Source organism: Epinephelus lanceolatus, chromosome 15, assembly GCF_041903045.1.
Source record: "Epinephelus lanceolatus isolate andai-2023 chromosome 15, ASM4190304v1, whole genome shotgun sequence".
Lineage (NCBI taxonomy): Eukaryota > Metazoa > Chordata > Actinopteri > Perciformes > Serranidae > Epinephelus > Epinephelus lanceolatus.
In genome coordinates, this window is record NC_135748.1 from 11271172 (window position 1) to 11286105 (window position 14934).

The 14934-nt window shown below is 41.7% G+C and overlaps 1 long non-coding RNA gene across 5 annotated transcripts in view; it reads right to left on the reverse strand.

Moving 5' to 3' along the window:
• LOC117266590 (uncharacterized) overlaps window positions 1-14934 on the reverse strand; it is a 40708-nt gene that overhangs the window by 10881 nt on the left and 14893 nt on the right. For 3 of the 5 annotated variants that reach the window (XR_013493443.1, XR_013493439.1, XR_013493441.1), the window contains exons 3-5: window positions 14427-14487; window positions 14256-14309; window positions 3377-3491 (exon numbers count right to left, since the gene is read on the reverse strand). This is a non-coding gene — a long non-coding RNA (uncharacterized LOC117266590). Of the gene's footprint in view, window positions 1-3371; window positions 3492-14255; window positions 14310-14426; window positions 14488-14934 lie in introns of all 5 variants that reach the window. The other 2 variants (XR_013493440.1, XR_013493442.1) reach the window with 1 other exon arrangement.

Below are 14934 nucleotides of genomic sequence, written 5' to 3' on the forward strand. Positions count from 1 at the left end.
GTCTGTATCAATCATAACCTCCCACACGCTCTGATATAATCCTTCATTAACAATCAGTGTCTCACACACAAATGCACACCATGCCCACAAACACGACAAGCAATGCTTTCACCCGATTAACACGGGTAGGTAATTGGATTAATTGCAGTAATTAGAATACTTAATTATGATCTCATCAAAGACAGGGAATTTTAAAAGAGCTATCAAGTGAGACAGATAGTAGGAGAGGGAGGAAGAGACAGATGGAGGGAGAGCATTCACATCAGAAAGAGAATTAAACAGTGTCTGCACTTTCATTTTCAATTTTCACCACTTTCACATACACGCTGTTCAACCCAGCAGGGCTGTTAGAACGACTCCCTTCAGTTCACTTATTGTATTCATCCCCAGTGGAGCAATTAAAAAGTATACATAGCAGAGCATGCATAGATCTCATTATAACACGAGACAATGTAGATAGTGAAGTATAGGACTTGCTACATGGTTGAAAGTGTGAGTGGGAGGTTCCCAATGATCGGAAACAAGCCCAAACTTCAATAAGCTGATCCGAAGGTCACCTTGCTCCTGCTTGTTTCCACAGGCAGCAAAGATATCAGAGTGGAGCCGATTGTGTTGGACTATAGAGTGTTTTCAAGGCCTTCTAAAGGATATGTTATGGCCAGAGACCTTAGAGCAGCGATTCCCAACAAGGTGAACATTTTGCCAAGAGGGCACTTCTGTAGTTACCAGGAGGCATGTGAAGTGTGGAACAGATAATTTGAGCTAATACAGGCTTTGATAGCAAAAATTAAATATGACTCTCCAGTGCTGCCTTTATTTTCTTCAGTGGCAGTGAGGAATTTGGGCCAGGGTTGTATTCAGCCCAGTTGCAAGAAGAGAATGTTGGTATTATGACTTTCTGCAAACCACAGATTCATTACATTTCCACATTTCATACTTGCCATACCAACATCTCTCAAGTGACATGATACATAAGCTGACTTGTATCATCGGGAGGGTGGAGATAGATAATGTGTAAATGAAGCGAGACGTCTGTTAAGCTGAAGACCACTGCAAACCACTGTTCAAAACCAACAACACCGGATGTATTTAGCAGCACATCTAGGCATTTCCAAGCAGCATTTGTGGCACCGAACTTGTATGTATCTAAACAACACATGGAGGCATATCCCAGCTGTATTTGAGCCACCAAACCTCAGAGTTTTGTTCTGCTCCTGGGTGTTCTAGCTGCACATTGCAGTATCTCCCAGTGGTGTTTGTGGCAAGGAACCTGGATGTTATTTACCAAAATACTGAGGCATTTCCCACCTGCATTTGAGCCACCAAATCATGGTGTGTTTTTACCTACACAAACTTCCCCTGTGGCCATCTAAGATGGGTGTTTTTCACTAACACATCACAGCATTTCCCAGAGGCATTTGAGCCACCAAACTTGCAGAGTTTCCCAGCAGCTTTTTTGTGCCAGTAAGTATGGGTATTTTAAGTCAAAACATGATCTTTTCTAAACCATAACCAAGTATTTTTGTGCCTAAACCTAACCACACTTTCACCACAGCATTGTTGAAAAACGTAAAGTTTCAGTGATAACCTGCTTCCCTGTTAATGAAACTCAAAAGAGTCTCTAAACCCATTGGCCAATAGTCTAAAGACGATAAACCTCTGGGGGTACAAGTCAGTAACAATGGGAATCTGGTGTAGCAAACAAATGTCTGGACCAAGACTTCCTGCACCATGCACCAGCCATTTCAGCTATGCACTTTAAACAGATGTATGCATATAAATATAGACACATTTTGTTAAAGCTGGAAAAAAAAGCCTCAACTGTCATCAGATGAATGCACCAGACCAGACTGCATTTCAGCCAATGCATTCTACCCCTCCACACGGACTGTTTATCTGCTGCTCAAACATGATTGGTCAATGGTACTTGAACCAGAGCACTTCCATTACCAAAATCTTGTATTGTTGCCGACAGATTCTGCATTCATAGACAGATTTCTGTTTAAAGAGATACGTTTTCATTCACCAATTAAATACAGTCCTTCTACTTTTCCCCAATTTGCAGATTTTTTTTCCACATTTAAACATTTCTTGACTTTCCATTATTCATAGGCATTTAATGTAAAAGAAAACACAGGAAAGTGCTTGTTGTTGAAGACAAATGGAAATGTGGAAAAAAACTGGAATTAATAGGTGGACGAACAGGCATCTCACTATATAATGACGAAAACTCTGTCTCAGGGTATGTCTGTGTGTCTGTTCCATGTTTTTCCCTCACTGACTTGGTCAATCCATGTGAAATTTGGCACAGTGGTAGAGGGCCATGGGAGGATGCGAATGAAGCAATATTACATCAATTGGCCAAAGGGGGGCGCTATAGCAACTGATTGAAATTGCAAACTTTGAATGGTCTCATGCCCTGTATGTCATAGAGACATGAAACTTTGCACAGAGATGCCTCTCCTCATGAGGAACACATTTGCCTCAAGAACCCATAACTTCCGGTTATATAGATTTTCTGCCATTTTGAATTTTTTGAAAAACACTTCAAATCGATCTCTTCCTAGGAAGTTTGGCCGATCTGCATGAAACTCTGTGAACATAATCTAGGGACCAATATCTAAAGTTCCCTCTTGGCAAAAGTTGGAAAACTTACTAAAACTGAGCTTCTATAAGGCAATGAATATTGCGGAGGGCGTGGCTCATCACATAAAGGTGTATAACATCTCAAGGGTTTCACCGATCACCACGCAACTTTGTAGGCATATGACCACACATAATCTGAGGGGACTCCTCCATTATTGACCCAATCAAACATAATGGGGGCGCTAGAGAGCTAATTTCTTATCTAGGCCTAACCACCATATGGATTTTTACTAAACTTGGTAGATATGTAGAACAGGACGCCTCAAGGTGACTGGAGAAATTTAACTCTAATTGGCAACTGGGTGGCGCTATAACAACAGAAAAATGCTTAAAAATGGCTAAAATGCGACCGATTGCTGTGGCTCCCCCTGTGGCCAAATGTTTGGGTTTTTCTAATTTTTGGTATGACTAAATCATGGTATGGTATGCTGTACATAATCACGGAAACTGTCAGTGTGTCATTCTGTCAGTCAGTCATTCTGTCTGTTCCATGTTTTTCTACTCACTGACATGGTCAATCTATGTGAAACTGCACATAGGCATTGAGGATTGGCATAGGTAGAAGGTGACAAAGCTACCAATGGGTATGGACTAGTGTATTTATATCGAGAAGAAAATTCAGCACACAAATTGGGTCACAAATTGGTATACCACTTTGAATAAGTATAGTTATTATCAGAATAGATAGACTGACTGCACAGGACACACCCCAGTTTCCCACCAACCTTACATATGTTGCAATTGCAGGATCCCTTCATCATTGTCTCTGTGGTGAACAATTCCAGGAGAGAAATCCCATCTAGCGAAGGGGCAGGATGAAGGGGCACTGGAGCCCTCCTGATGGGCTATGGGGGATATGTGAGACAAAGAAAAGGTTGAAAACCACTGCTTCAGAGGACTTGTGATGTTGGAACACGTATTAATAACATTCTCCTCTTATTCTGGAGAGCGAGTGGACTGGAACTAACATATCATGAAAAATGTAATGATACTCTCTGTGAGGCCATTGTAAAAAGCTAACACATTTCATGGGACTTTGAAAATGCCAGAATGGAACAGAAACCCACAGAGATGCCAATCAAGTGAGAGTGATTTACTATTGTGAAGAATATATTTGAATGACCTGCCATTAATACATGATGGTCATTATGATGAACTCATGAGACAAAGGGAGTCTAATGAAGGACATAACAAAACAACGGGAACAGAATGGGAGCGCAGATTAGCAGCAGTGTGTTTGGTTGACGCTCCCTGGCACGCAATGGGCTTTTATTGAAGGTGTCACAGGAGAAGCGAGCAGATGAATGATATCACACACACACACACGCACACACACACACACACACACACACACACACACTATCAATCAGCTCACACATACAGTATGTCCACCCACACATACCATCAAACCAAACTGGCTGAGCAAAATGAGACTCTTTCTTTTTCTCTCTCTCTCTCTCTCTCTCTCTCTCTCTCTCTCTCGATCTCTCTCTCTCTCTCTCTCAGGATTCCTATTGCCTGTGCCGTGATGAATATATCATCGGCCCATTTTCACCAAACAACATGGCGGTTCCCACACGCTATGCAGCTCCGCCCTATCACTTTCAGTTAGATGAACATGGGGTTACGGCAGGACTGGTGGAGAATTTAAATACCATGCATGAGAGAGGAAGAGAGGGATGCATGAGAAATCAGGGAGAGAGGGTGAGTGGGTGGGGAAAGAAAAAAATACAAGGGAAAAGGAGAGAGACGGAGAGGAAGGAAAGTGCTATCTGTATCTGCCCGATCAGTTTCACTTAAGTTAAACAGGAGCTGTGGTGAATGGGGAATAGCTTGTGTTGCAGAGCAATGAATAAAGGAACGGTGGGTGAGATTGAAGAGAAAGAAAGAAAGAAAGAAAGAAAGAAAGAAAGCAAGCATCAGATGAATGAACAAAGTAAGAAATCAGGATAAAAGACAGAAAGAAACCATGGAAAGTAAGAAAAAAAGAATTAAAACATTGAAGGAAAGAAATAACTGAAGCACTGAAACTGAGAAATATAGTAAAGCAAGACTGTGCCCCTTCTTTTTGAAATTTTTGAAAATTTCCCTGCAAACTACAATAAAAAGTGAATATAATAAATACTCTGATATGAAATTAAGCTGTAGCTATCTATGGCTCAGCTCTGTAACAGCTTACCCCCACCCCTTTGTCACTACTACTTATGGGTAAAGCTATAGCTTGACATGGGTGCAACTCACTGCCTGCTCTGATGTTTGATGATAATGGAGGAGAAGAGGATGGCAAGTCAGTCACACAGTGTCAGGCACACAAAAAGTGAGATAAAGCAGAATTGACATTGCCTAATGGCTATGAAATTATTATTATCATATCTTTAAAATGAATACACTGTTCATTATACACACCAGTTTGGAAAAAAAACTTTAAAATAAAACACTCACACATATCTGGGATCTGTCTGGGATCTAGGACATGCTCAAGTCAAGTTGTGTGAGGAGTAAAAAAAATATTTCCCCTCATAGAGTCTACAGATATTCTTACTCCTGGAAATAGTGCCACAACCTGCAGGAGAATCTCTACCACTGGGCCAAATTTCACATGGATTGACCAAGTCAGTGAGGAGAAAAACGTGGAACAGACACGAGACAATCTGATAAATCAATTTTGGTTCATCTGCTCACATGAGGTTTAAGAAAGACCATGTACTGTGATGAGGATTCATGAGTAGAAAATGCTTTGGTTTGAGAGTGTTTTTACACCTAACCTACTATCAATCAAACTGCACATGACACAACTGTACAATAATGACATTAAAGGGTGACTGTTGCTGTCCATGTGTGGTGTAAAAGCAAGACAGACCAACTGCTCCATTTTATGATCATCTGTATGATTTAGCACAAGTTTAAAAGCTTAGATACTTTAAAATCCATCTTCTGGACATGAATTGTTCACAAAACGTTCTAACAAACCATTTGTGTAAGTGATAAACATATTTATGTAATATATTCGTTAACCATGGCAATATATATGCATGGGTGCAATGTAGAAATTTTCCCTCCCTGTTATTTCAGTCATTGATCTGTCAGATGAGGACTCTATGAGCCAGAGTAAAGACAAACCAGACCAGAGCTAAAAGGGGATAATGTTTTAGTTTAAACTTTGTGTGGACCAAATCTACAGAACTCAGGTTTAAAACACAAACTGTATGAAAATAACTGACGTAGCAACCATGATGTTACCCATTAACTTTTTTTTTTTTTTTTTTTTGGAGTCTGGCATTTGGCAGTTGCCGTCTTGGATTGTTGGAGCCAGAAGTGGCCATTTTCAGACGAGAGGGTGGAGCTTACGCTAACACTAGCTGTTAGCTTGGTTAGTATGGTGCATTTACAGCTATGGTTAACAATCATAATGGTAACCTCATGGTTACATTTCCTGACCAACTTTGTTGCTGTGGTAGTGACTTTTTAGCAGACAGCACCCATCTGTCACTCAAAGCAACCACGCCCCTAATTATGCAATATGCATTAATTAAACCTAAATGACATAACAGTTGAGTTATATAAAAACTCATCCCTGGTATAGTTGTCATGAACAGGGAAATTAGTTATAGAGATCAAAACTGTTTTTTTCTACCCGGCTGTAAACATATGTATTATATTTCTGCTGAAAAGTTGGGCACTTTAGAATGGGGGTCTATGGGGACTGACTTGCTTCTGGAGCCAGCCTCAAGTGGACATTAGAAAAACTGTAGTTTTTGGCACTTGTGAATTCACGGGCCAAAACAGCTGTTTTGTTTTCTTCCAAGATCCCTTTCCTCATCCCTGCCCCACAGTCAGTTCCAGAAAGCTACTCAGAACTACTACAGCATGGCCTCTTGGGCTGACTTTTCCTTTCAGTCCAGGAGGACATAACAACTTTACAGTCATTACCCCGCTGCTTTAACTGTAGAGCCCCCCTGCAGCAGTATGGGGTTTGAGAGTTTTCAAGCACACTATATGCACTCCTTCACTGGGCCTGATGCAAGAACATTTATGCTTACCCTAAACTTTTCAGTGAGGATTCACTTGAGTATGAGTGTTAGTACGTTGGATAATGGCATTCATCTGTATTAAATTCCTTGAACTTGATCAATGACACCTGTAGCTACAATAAGTAGTTGTTGTGAACATTCCCATAATTAATGGCCTCAGATTGCTGTAATATGATACTTATTCTGCTCCATTAGTCGGCAAGTGTCATACACAAAAATGGCACCCAAGGGTAAAAAGAACTTCACAAGTGCAAAGCTCACAGTGTGAGGAGTGCTGCTACACTGCCTGCTTTCACCACATCCAGTGAGAGATTTTTGTCAGTATTAAAGCAGCTCAAGAAATAACTAAGAACAAAAAGTACATTTTGACAGATTTCTGATTAATGACTTATACTGACAAAATTAGCATTAGCCTACTAATACATGACCCGCTGTTGGGTAAAAGGGGTAATATAGAATACTAGTCCATACCAGATTATGTGAGCGGAGCGGGTGAAAATTTCCATGAGCATGGTAGATTCTCCGGGGAAGCCCTCTCCCCTCCCCCCGCAGTTAGGGACCGTTCTCCAAGGTACCGCTGCTTCTCTTCTCAGTTTCTTTTCTGAAGTACACAGAAAACTCCATAGTTTTGAAAGAAAATAGTGTGGGTGGCACAGATGCAAAGATGCATTCTGGGTGGGGCATGAGTGACCGGAGCGAAATTGGAGTGAGAGGTAAGGCTCCGCTCCACCTTTTAAAAAAAATAGCCGCTCCTCACTCAACACAAAATCCTTCCGCTCCCCGCTCCGCTCACATGCTCTGGTCCATACCCATTGAGTGCACAGTTGCCCACGTACAGTTTCACATGGTGTGTGTTTGGGATACAGGTCATAGGAAATTGCAGATTAAATAGTCAACTGAACCCATTAAGAAGAGCAATGTATTCAGACAGAGTTTTTGTGAATTTGATAGTACGATTGCTTTATTGAAAGTACAGTAGTACCATTGCCAATAGTGGGATAGTTAGTGGGCTAAAACTGTACATTAGTAGTTGAGGTAGCACGTTGAAAGGCAGATAGTTAAAGTGTTTATATGTTGTATTGACTTAAAAGTGGGGCGCACTGGTAGTTCACATGGGAAACATATCTTGACCACGTCAGTGAGTAGAAAAACGTGGGACAGACAGAATAACTGACTGACAGAATGATACACTGACAGTTTCCGTGATTATGTACAGCATACCATACCATGACTTAGTCATACCAAAAATTAGAAAAAAAAAAAAAAAACATTCAGCCACAGGGGGAGCCACAGCGATCGGTCACATTTTAGCCATTTTTACTATTTTTAAGCATTTTTCTGTTGTTATAGCGCCACCCAGTTAGTTGCCAATTAGAGTTAAATTTCTCCAGTCACCTTGAGGCGTCCTGTCCTACATATCTACCAAGTTTAGTAAAAATCGATATGGCGGTTAGGCCTAGATAAGAAATTAGCTCTCTAGCGCCCCCATTTTGTTTGATGGAGTCAATAATGGAGGGCTCCCCTCAGATTATGTGTGGTCATATGCCTACAAAGTTGCGTGGTGATCGGTGAAACCCTTGAGATGTTATACACCTTTATGTGATGAGCCACGCCCTCCGCAAAATTCAAAATGGCGGAAAATCTATATAACCGGAAGTTATGGGTTCTTGAGGCAAATGTGTTCCTCATGAGGAGAGGCATCTCTGTGCAAAGTTTCATGTCTCTACGACATACGGGACATGAGATATGCCTATTCAAAGTTTGCAATTTCAATCGGTTGCTATAGCGCCCCCCTTTGGCCAACTGATGTAATATTGCTTCATTCGCATCCTCCCATGATCCTCTACCACTGTGCCAAATTTCACATGGACTGACCAAGTCAGTGAGGAGAAGAACGTGGAACAGACACACAGACAAACACACCCTGAGACAGAGTTTTCGTCATTATGTAGTAAGATATAGTACGATGATTGATTTCTGACCTGAAATTTGATCAGACTGTCACTTTATAATTGCTCCTAACTGGAAAGATGACATTTTACAAAAAAACACAACACAAAATGCAGATAGCATTAGTTACATTAGCATAATCAGTTATTTCCTAGTCATTTGTTCGTACATGAAACCAACTAACTCTGACACACCAATTCTGTGTGTGCAGATATGAATAAAACAAAGTCATATCAACATTTTCAAGGATTGAAAGTTAAGTTGAATGGTTTGGCCCACCTAAAGCTGTCGTTTTTGGCGGTTTTATTACAGCTTTTGATGCTACAGTGACTCCCTGCTTAAACAGTTTGGGGAATTTTTCGTTATCTGTTGTGAGGCTCTAAGGATAGAGGACGTGGGATGCTGTACAGCAGCGAGAGGTGGACCACTGGAAGAGGTACAGCTGAGACTGGTTGTGATGATCTCTGGTGGAAAGGTAAGCTCCTGGTCTAGATCAAACGCCATCTTCCAATCCCGGGCTGTATCCAGTAGGCTTGAATCTTTGACCTTGCAGCTGACCTCTTTGGCATCTGTCCTGCTGGTACAGAGCTATGGTGTTTGAGCAGCGTGGAGTTGTGGGAGAAAGGGCATTGTTGGTAGTCCTCCTTTCTTCCAGTACAAGTGCCAGTTGCCAAAGGACCTGGTTGTGCAACCAGGTATAGCATCCTTGAGTAAGACTGGTCTTGCAATAGGTGAATATGTTCCGTAAGGTTGCTGGTGTTTGGCAGAGGGGACATGATGTGTGTTCTTTAAGCCACTGGCAGTGCAAGTTCTTTCCTCCCAAGAGTTAGCACCAAGTTAAAGTCACCTGGATAAAAATGAACTAGTTCATGTTCATCTCCTCCGTTTTTTGTTTGGTTGGTTCTTTTTGTGTGTGTGTGTGTGTGTGTGTGTGTGTGTGTGTGTGTGTTTGTCAAGTCAAGTCAAGTTTAGTAGGTTTTTGCCAATGTGTTTGATGTGCTGACACTGGTACAGTTTGCAAAAAAATTTGACATCTTTTGTAATCTGTACTAATTTGTGTATAAAACTTCAAATATTCCAATAAACTGGTTTCAACAGGACCAGTATCTGTGTTGTCTGAGTTACAAGTTGCAACCACCATGCTGGAGTCTGTCCCTCATTGAATAGTGTTTCCCTCCTGTTAAAATGTGTAGCACTCCCTTCCGTGGTCAGGGTTTGGTTCAGATGAGCCCGGTCTCACTCCAAAGTCGTTGAAATCCGGTGCTTGGCATGATTTGTGGAGCATTGCCATTATAGTTTAACGGCGCCCGGCAGCGTCAGGTGGAAACACGGTGGGACAAGGATGAAAGTTAAGGCGGCGATTGTCCAAGTGAGGCGGGCGGGAGTGGTGATAGATGGGTCCAACAAACACAGATTTTCACCAGAGAGAGCAGTGCTTGCGTCCCGTAAGATTCGAAAACCAAACCCTGTTCTTTTTTCACCACGTGTTTTTGTTGCCTAAACCCAACCATTTGTGTTTGTTGTTTAAGGGGAAAAAACGTCAATTTGTGGTGTTGTACCAACGTAGTGTGTTTATTTTCAAAGAGACTGTATGTAAATATAAAATTTCTTGTGAAGATGATTCAGATTCAGATTCAGAATACTTTATTAATCCCCAGGGGGAAATTGTTTAAATGGAAGTGTATCTTGAGAGAAGACAATGCATGTAACAGACAGACCTTGACACTGTGTGCCAGAACGTCAACAACCAACGCACCCAGCGTACCTTGTGCATCATATGTGGACATGGAAAGTCCATGACCAAGCACGTCAATATGTGACAAGGTCCGACTGAGAATATGTTGTTCAGATTTACCTAGGGGGAAAGTTCAGGTTCTTGGAACTGGGAAGAACATCCATGGCTCTAGTGACGAAGCTAGATTTTCCTCCTTCCATTTCCTCCCAGTCTCCCAGTGTTCCAGGTTGTCCCTTTTTGTCCATTGATCCTGTTTTGCCCTTGAGACTGCCTTTGCACATCAGTCTGCCTTCTCCAGCTGCTGCAGGTCTTTAACACAAGCCCTGTCATTTAGAGTGCTGTTGTTCTGTGCCATATGAGTCTACTTGTGCCTTACCCAAAGCTGCCTCTTTCATAGTGCGCTTGGCAGATGGGTCTTTCTGCCTGTGTAAACAAGCTGGTTGAGAACTCAGAACTTAGTAATGAATTTACAAATTGCTGGTGCAACCCACCCCACATTACTGGTAGGCTATAAGAAGAGAATTTTCACTCTCTGACCAATCTGGCAGTATTGCTGAATGTACTTGAACTCAGGTTTTTGCTGTTTAATAAAATTAACTGTCCGAGGTAGCGAAAGACATCTGTTTACCACACCTGTACACAAACACTTCATTTTAAGTGTTAATCATCCACCACGTTAATCTGCATGGAGCACACACACACATCTGGTGACACCATCACTCTACTTCACACACTTCCTGCACCCTGGCTTTCATCAAGAGCATGCAAACACCCACTTTAACACGCCACCTGGCACACCTACACACACACACACACACACACACACACATGTACCCACACCCCATGAATTTACCGCATCAGAATGCATTCACACAATCACCATCATGGTTTTAATGGCTCTTTGGTGAGGGAGGAATACACCTAACATGCTGACAGCAGGCACATTAAGACACACACACACAGACACACACTCACCCACACACTGACATGCTGTCTCACTGTCACAGCAGCTCTTTAGCGGAGAAAACGTACACACACTTGACACTTCCACACACATAGAGAGATTCATGGAAAGACAGGAGCATGCAGACATGTTCCTTAAAGACAATTCATGCGAAGTGGCAAGCCACCCTGCATATATTCACACAGCATGCTATGCCCTCATACACACACACACACACACACACCTGTCAAACAAACACAATTTTAACACATGCTCTCAGTATGCATGCATCAAGTTGACAAGACACCCACACACACAGGAGAAACCCTTACGATAACATGAACACTTTCACACAAACACACACTAACAATTAATGCAATTAACACACTCTGGAGACCTGTGTGTGTGGTGTGTGTGTGCATGTGCACATCAAGGGATCACTTGAAATCTACCTTTCTTGCTGACAAGGCTTTGTGTGTGTCTGTGTGCATGTGTGTGAAAAGTAGGCCAGCGAATGACAAGCTCCATTTTTCATTGCCGTTACTTCAGAGACAGTAGGAACAGATGCCCCGTTGGGACACAGACACACGCGCACAGGCACAGACGCCGTCACACTTCGACTCACACAGCAGTTGTGAACACACACAAAAACTGCCAACGCTCAGGTCTGTCTGAGTTGACACCGCTCAATTTCAATTAAAATCACTCTCCTACATTTTTGTACCAGCATCAAGCTACAGACCAGAGCTGACCCTGTTCACCTTCACTTGAAAGCATCTCCATGTACATAGAAACACACGTGTGCAAATGTTAATTAAATAACTATTTACATTGCATTAAATGTGTTTTGAATACATGATGCCAGCAGGATGCAGAAAATAAAGCCACTGAATCTGAATCTTAAAACCTTTATCCTGTGCAGGTTAAACTGCATTACTAGAAGAGCATGTAAATATGCTTAGACACAAAAACCCTTAAACAAACATGCTCACACCACATTTAGCATTTTACACATCAAAAAAAGGCAGTGTATGGGTTTAAATATATCTGTTAATACTTATAGGTTCAGTGTGTAGGATTTAGGGGGATATATTGGCAGAAATGGATATGATGTTTCTTCAGTGTATAATCACTAGAAAATAACGATTGTTTTTTTGTATTTTTACCTTAGGATCATATATCAACATTTTTTATGGAGATTACCATGTTTACAGCCATGTTTGTACAGTAGCCCAGAACAGACAAACCAAGCACTGAATCGCTAAATCACGAAATCTGAGTACTTCTGATTTAACAGGAAATCTCAGTTATACAAAGTACTAGTAATATAATGACTTACTTAAAGGGATAGTGCACCCAAAAATGAAAAATCAGCCATTATCTACTCACCCATATGCCGAGGGAGGCTCTGGTGAAGTGTAAGAGTCCTCACATCACTTGCGGAGATCCAAGGAGAGAGGAGGTAGCAACAAAACTCCACCTAATGGAGGCTTACGGCGCCCCAGATTCAAACGTCCAGAAACACATAACTGAAACCACAAAATATAAAACTTCACCTGAGCCATCGGCATATGGGTGAGTAGATAATGGCTGAATTTTCATTTTTGGGTGCACTAACAGTCAGGTGAAATATCCTTCAGCAAAATCTATTACAGTATCATGAAACTCATAAAATAATGACTAAAACATTTACTAGAATTTGACTTTATTAAAAGTGAATATTGGGGCGTCAGTGGCTTAGTGGTAGAGCAGGCGCCCCATGTACATGGCTGTTGCCGCAGCGGCCCGGGTTTGACTCCAGCCTGTGGCCCTTTGCTGCATGTCACTCCCTCTCTCTCTCCCCCTTTCACACTTCCTATCAAATAAAGGCTAAAAATGCCCCAAAAAAATCTTAAAAAAAAAAAAAAAAAAGTGAATACCACTAACTAATTCTGGACTAAAACCAAGCAAAAAAGGACTGTAATGTAAAACACATTCTCAGTCCGACCTCATCATATCTTGATGTTTTGGTCATGGACTTTCCAAGCCCAGATACGACGTGCAAGGTACCCTGCGTGCTTTGCTTGACGATGTTCTGCCCGTTACATGCATTGTCTGTTTTCAAAAAACACTTTTGTGTGGTTGTGTTTTGCAAACACATGCATGTGGTTGGGTTTAGGTAACAAAGCATGTGGTTGGGTATAGGGGAAAAAAAAGGGTTTGGTTTTACATAAAGCAAACACTGGCCTCTCAGGTGAAAGTCGTGGTTGCTGGACCTGTCCATCATCATCATGCCCATGTGAAAAGCCAGCTTTTTTTTCTTGGTGTCTGACGGCAGATGTCAATGACCAAACCACGGATTTCGACGACTTCGGTGTGAGACTGGGTTGTAATGTAACTTTAGACCAACTTCAATTCTTAGTAGTCTTCTGAGACTAAAAGTTAATTCAAAATCCTCGTCAAAGTAACACTAATGTGGCCAAACACATGCATGTGGTTGGGTTTAGGAAAAAAGGACAGGGTTTGGCTTTACAATCGTACGGGAAGCGAAAAACGGGCTCTCAGGTGCAAGTCCGTGGTTGTTGGACCCATCCACCACCTCTGCTGCCCACCCTACTCAGAATGCCACCACCTTAACCTTTGTTGTTGTCCCGCTGTGTTTCTCCCTGCGCGCCGTTAAGCAATAACAGCAACCAGCCCTGTATCATGCCGATGTGAAAGGACAGCTTTTCTGTAGGTGTCTGATGCTGGAAGTCACCGACCAAGTGTCGAATTTCGACAAAGTCTGAGTGAGACCAGGTTGAATAATTTGGTTCCTGGTAAAAAAAAACCTGAACAATGAACACTGAGGGAAATCTAGCTTGGAGAAGTTTCAGCTGGTTGCAATCTGCAGTCCTCACCACTAGACACCATAAAATCCCCCTAAATCTCACACACTGAACCTTTAAATACTTGAAAAAAGTACCCTTACCTCAAAACTGTACTTAAGTAGGAGGCAATGTGTGCAAATGTACATTTCCGAAAACTGCCTGCAGGAACGCAGAGGAAAGTAAGGAATAAGCATATTATCCACAATGAATCACCCAGTCTCCCTTTGTGCCAATAAAAATGTGTACACCCCCATCCACATGCTCTCATTTACTTGCCTGAGGTCTTTCTGTGCATGGTTTGTGCTGGGTTCCTCCATCCCAGGTAAGGGAAATCTAAATGTAAAAGCATACAATGACATTTTAGGCAATGGGGTGCCTCTTGGCAGCAGTTCCCTGCAGTCAGGTTCCAAGTAGAGGTGTCCAGACAGGACATGTACAAATCTTTACCACAGACTCTTCAAAGCGAGTTGAATATCCTAAATTACCCTTGTCTCAGATTAAATCGGCAGTTTTTAGCAGTACACCTCCTCAATGATAACTGAATGTGGCTCTGTCAGTTCAGCCATGATACACAGTACATTATTTTCTCATTAAAAGCTTATTAAAAGACAGCAAAAGCCACATAAACAATAATAATATGAATACAATTGCAAATAGTTGGCTGCTTATCTATTAACCTCATGTAGGTTTTTGTATAGGTATTTAGTTGTTTTTTAAGCTCCAGAAACTTGTGGAAAACCTTTCTATCAAAACAGGCTATAAGGGTAGATCAGAAAGGGA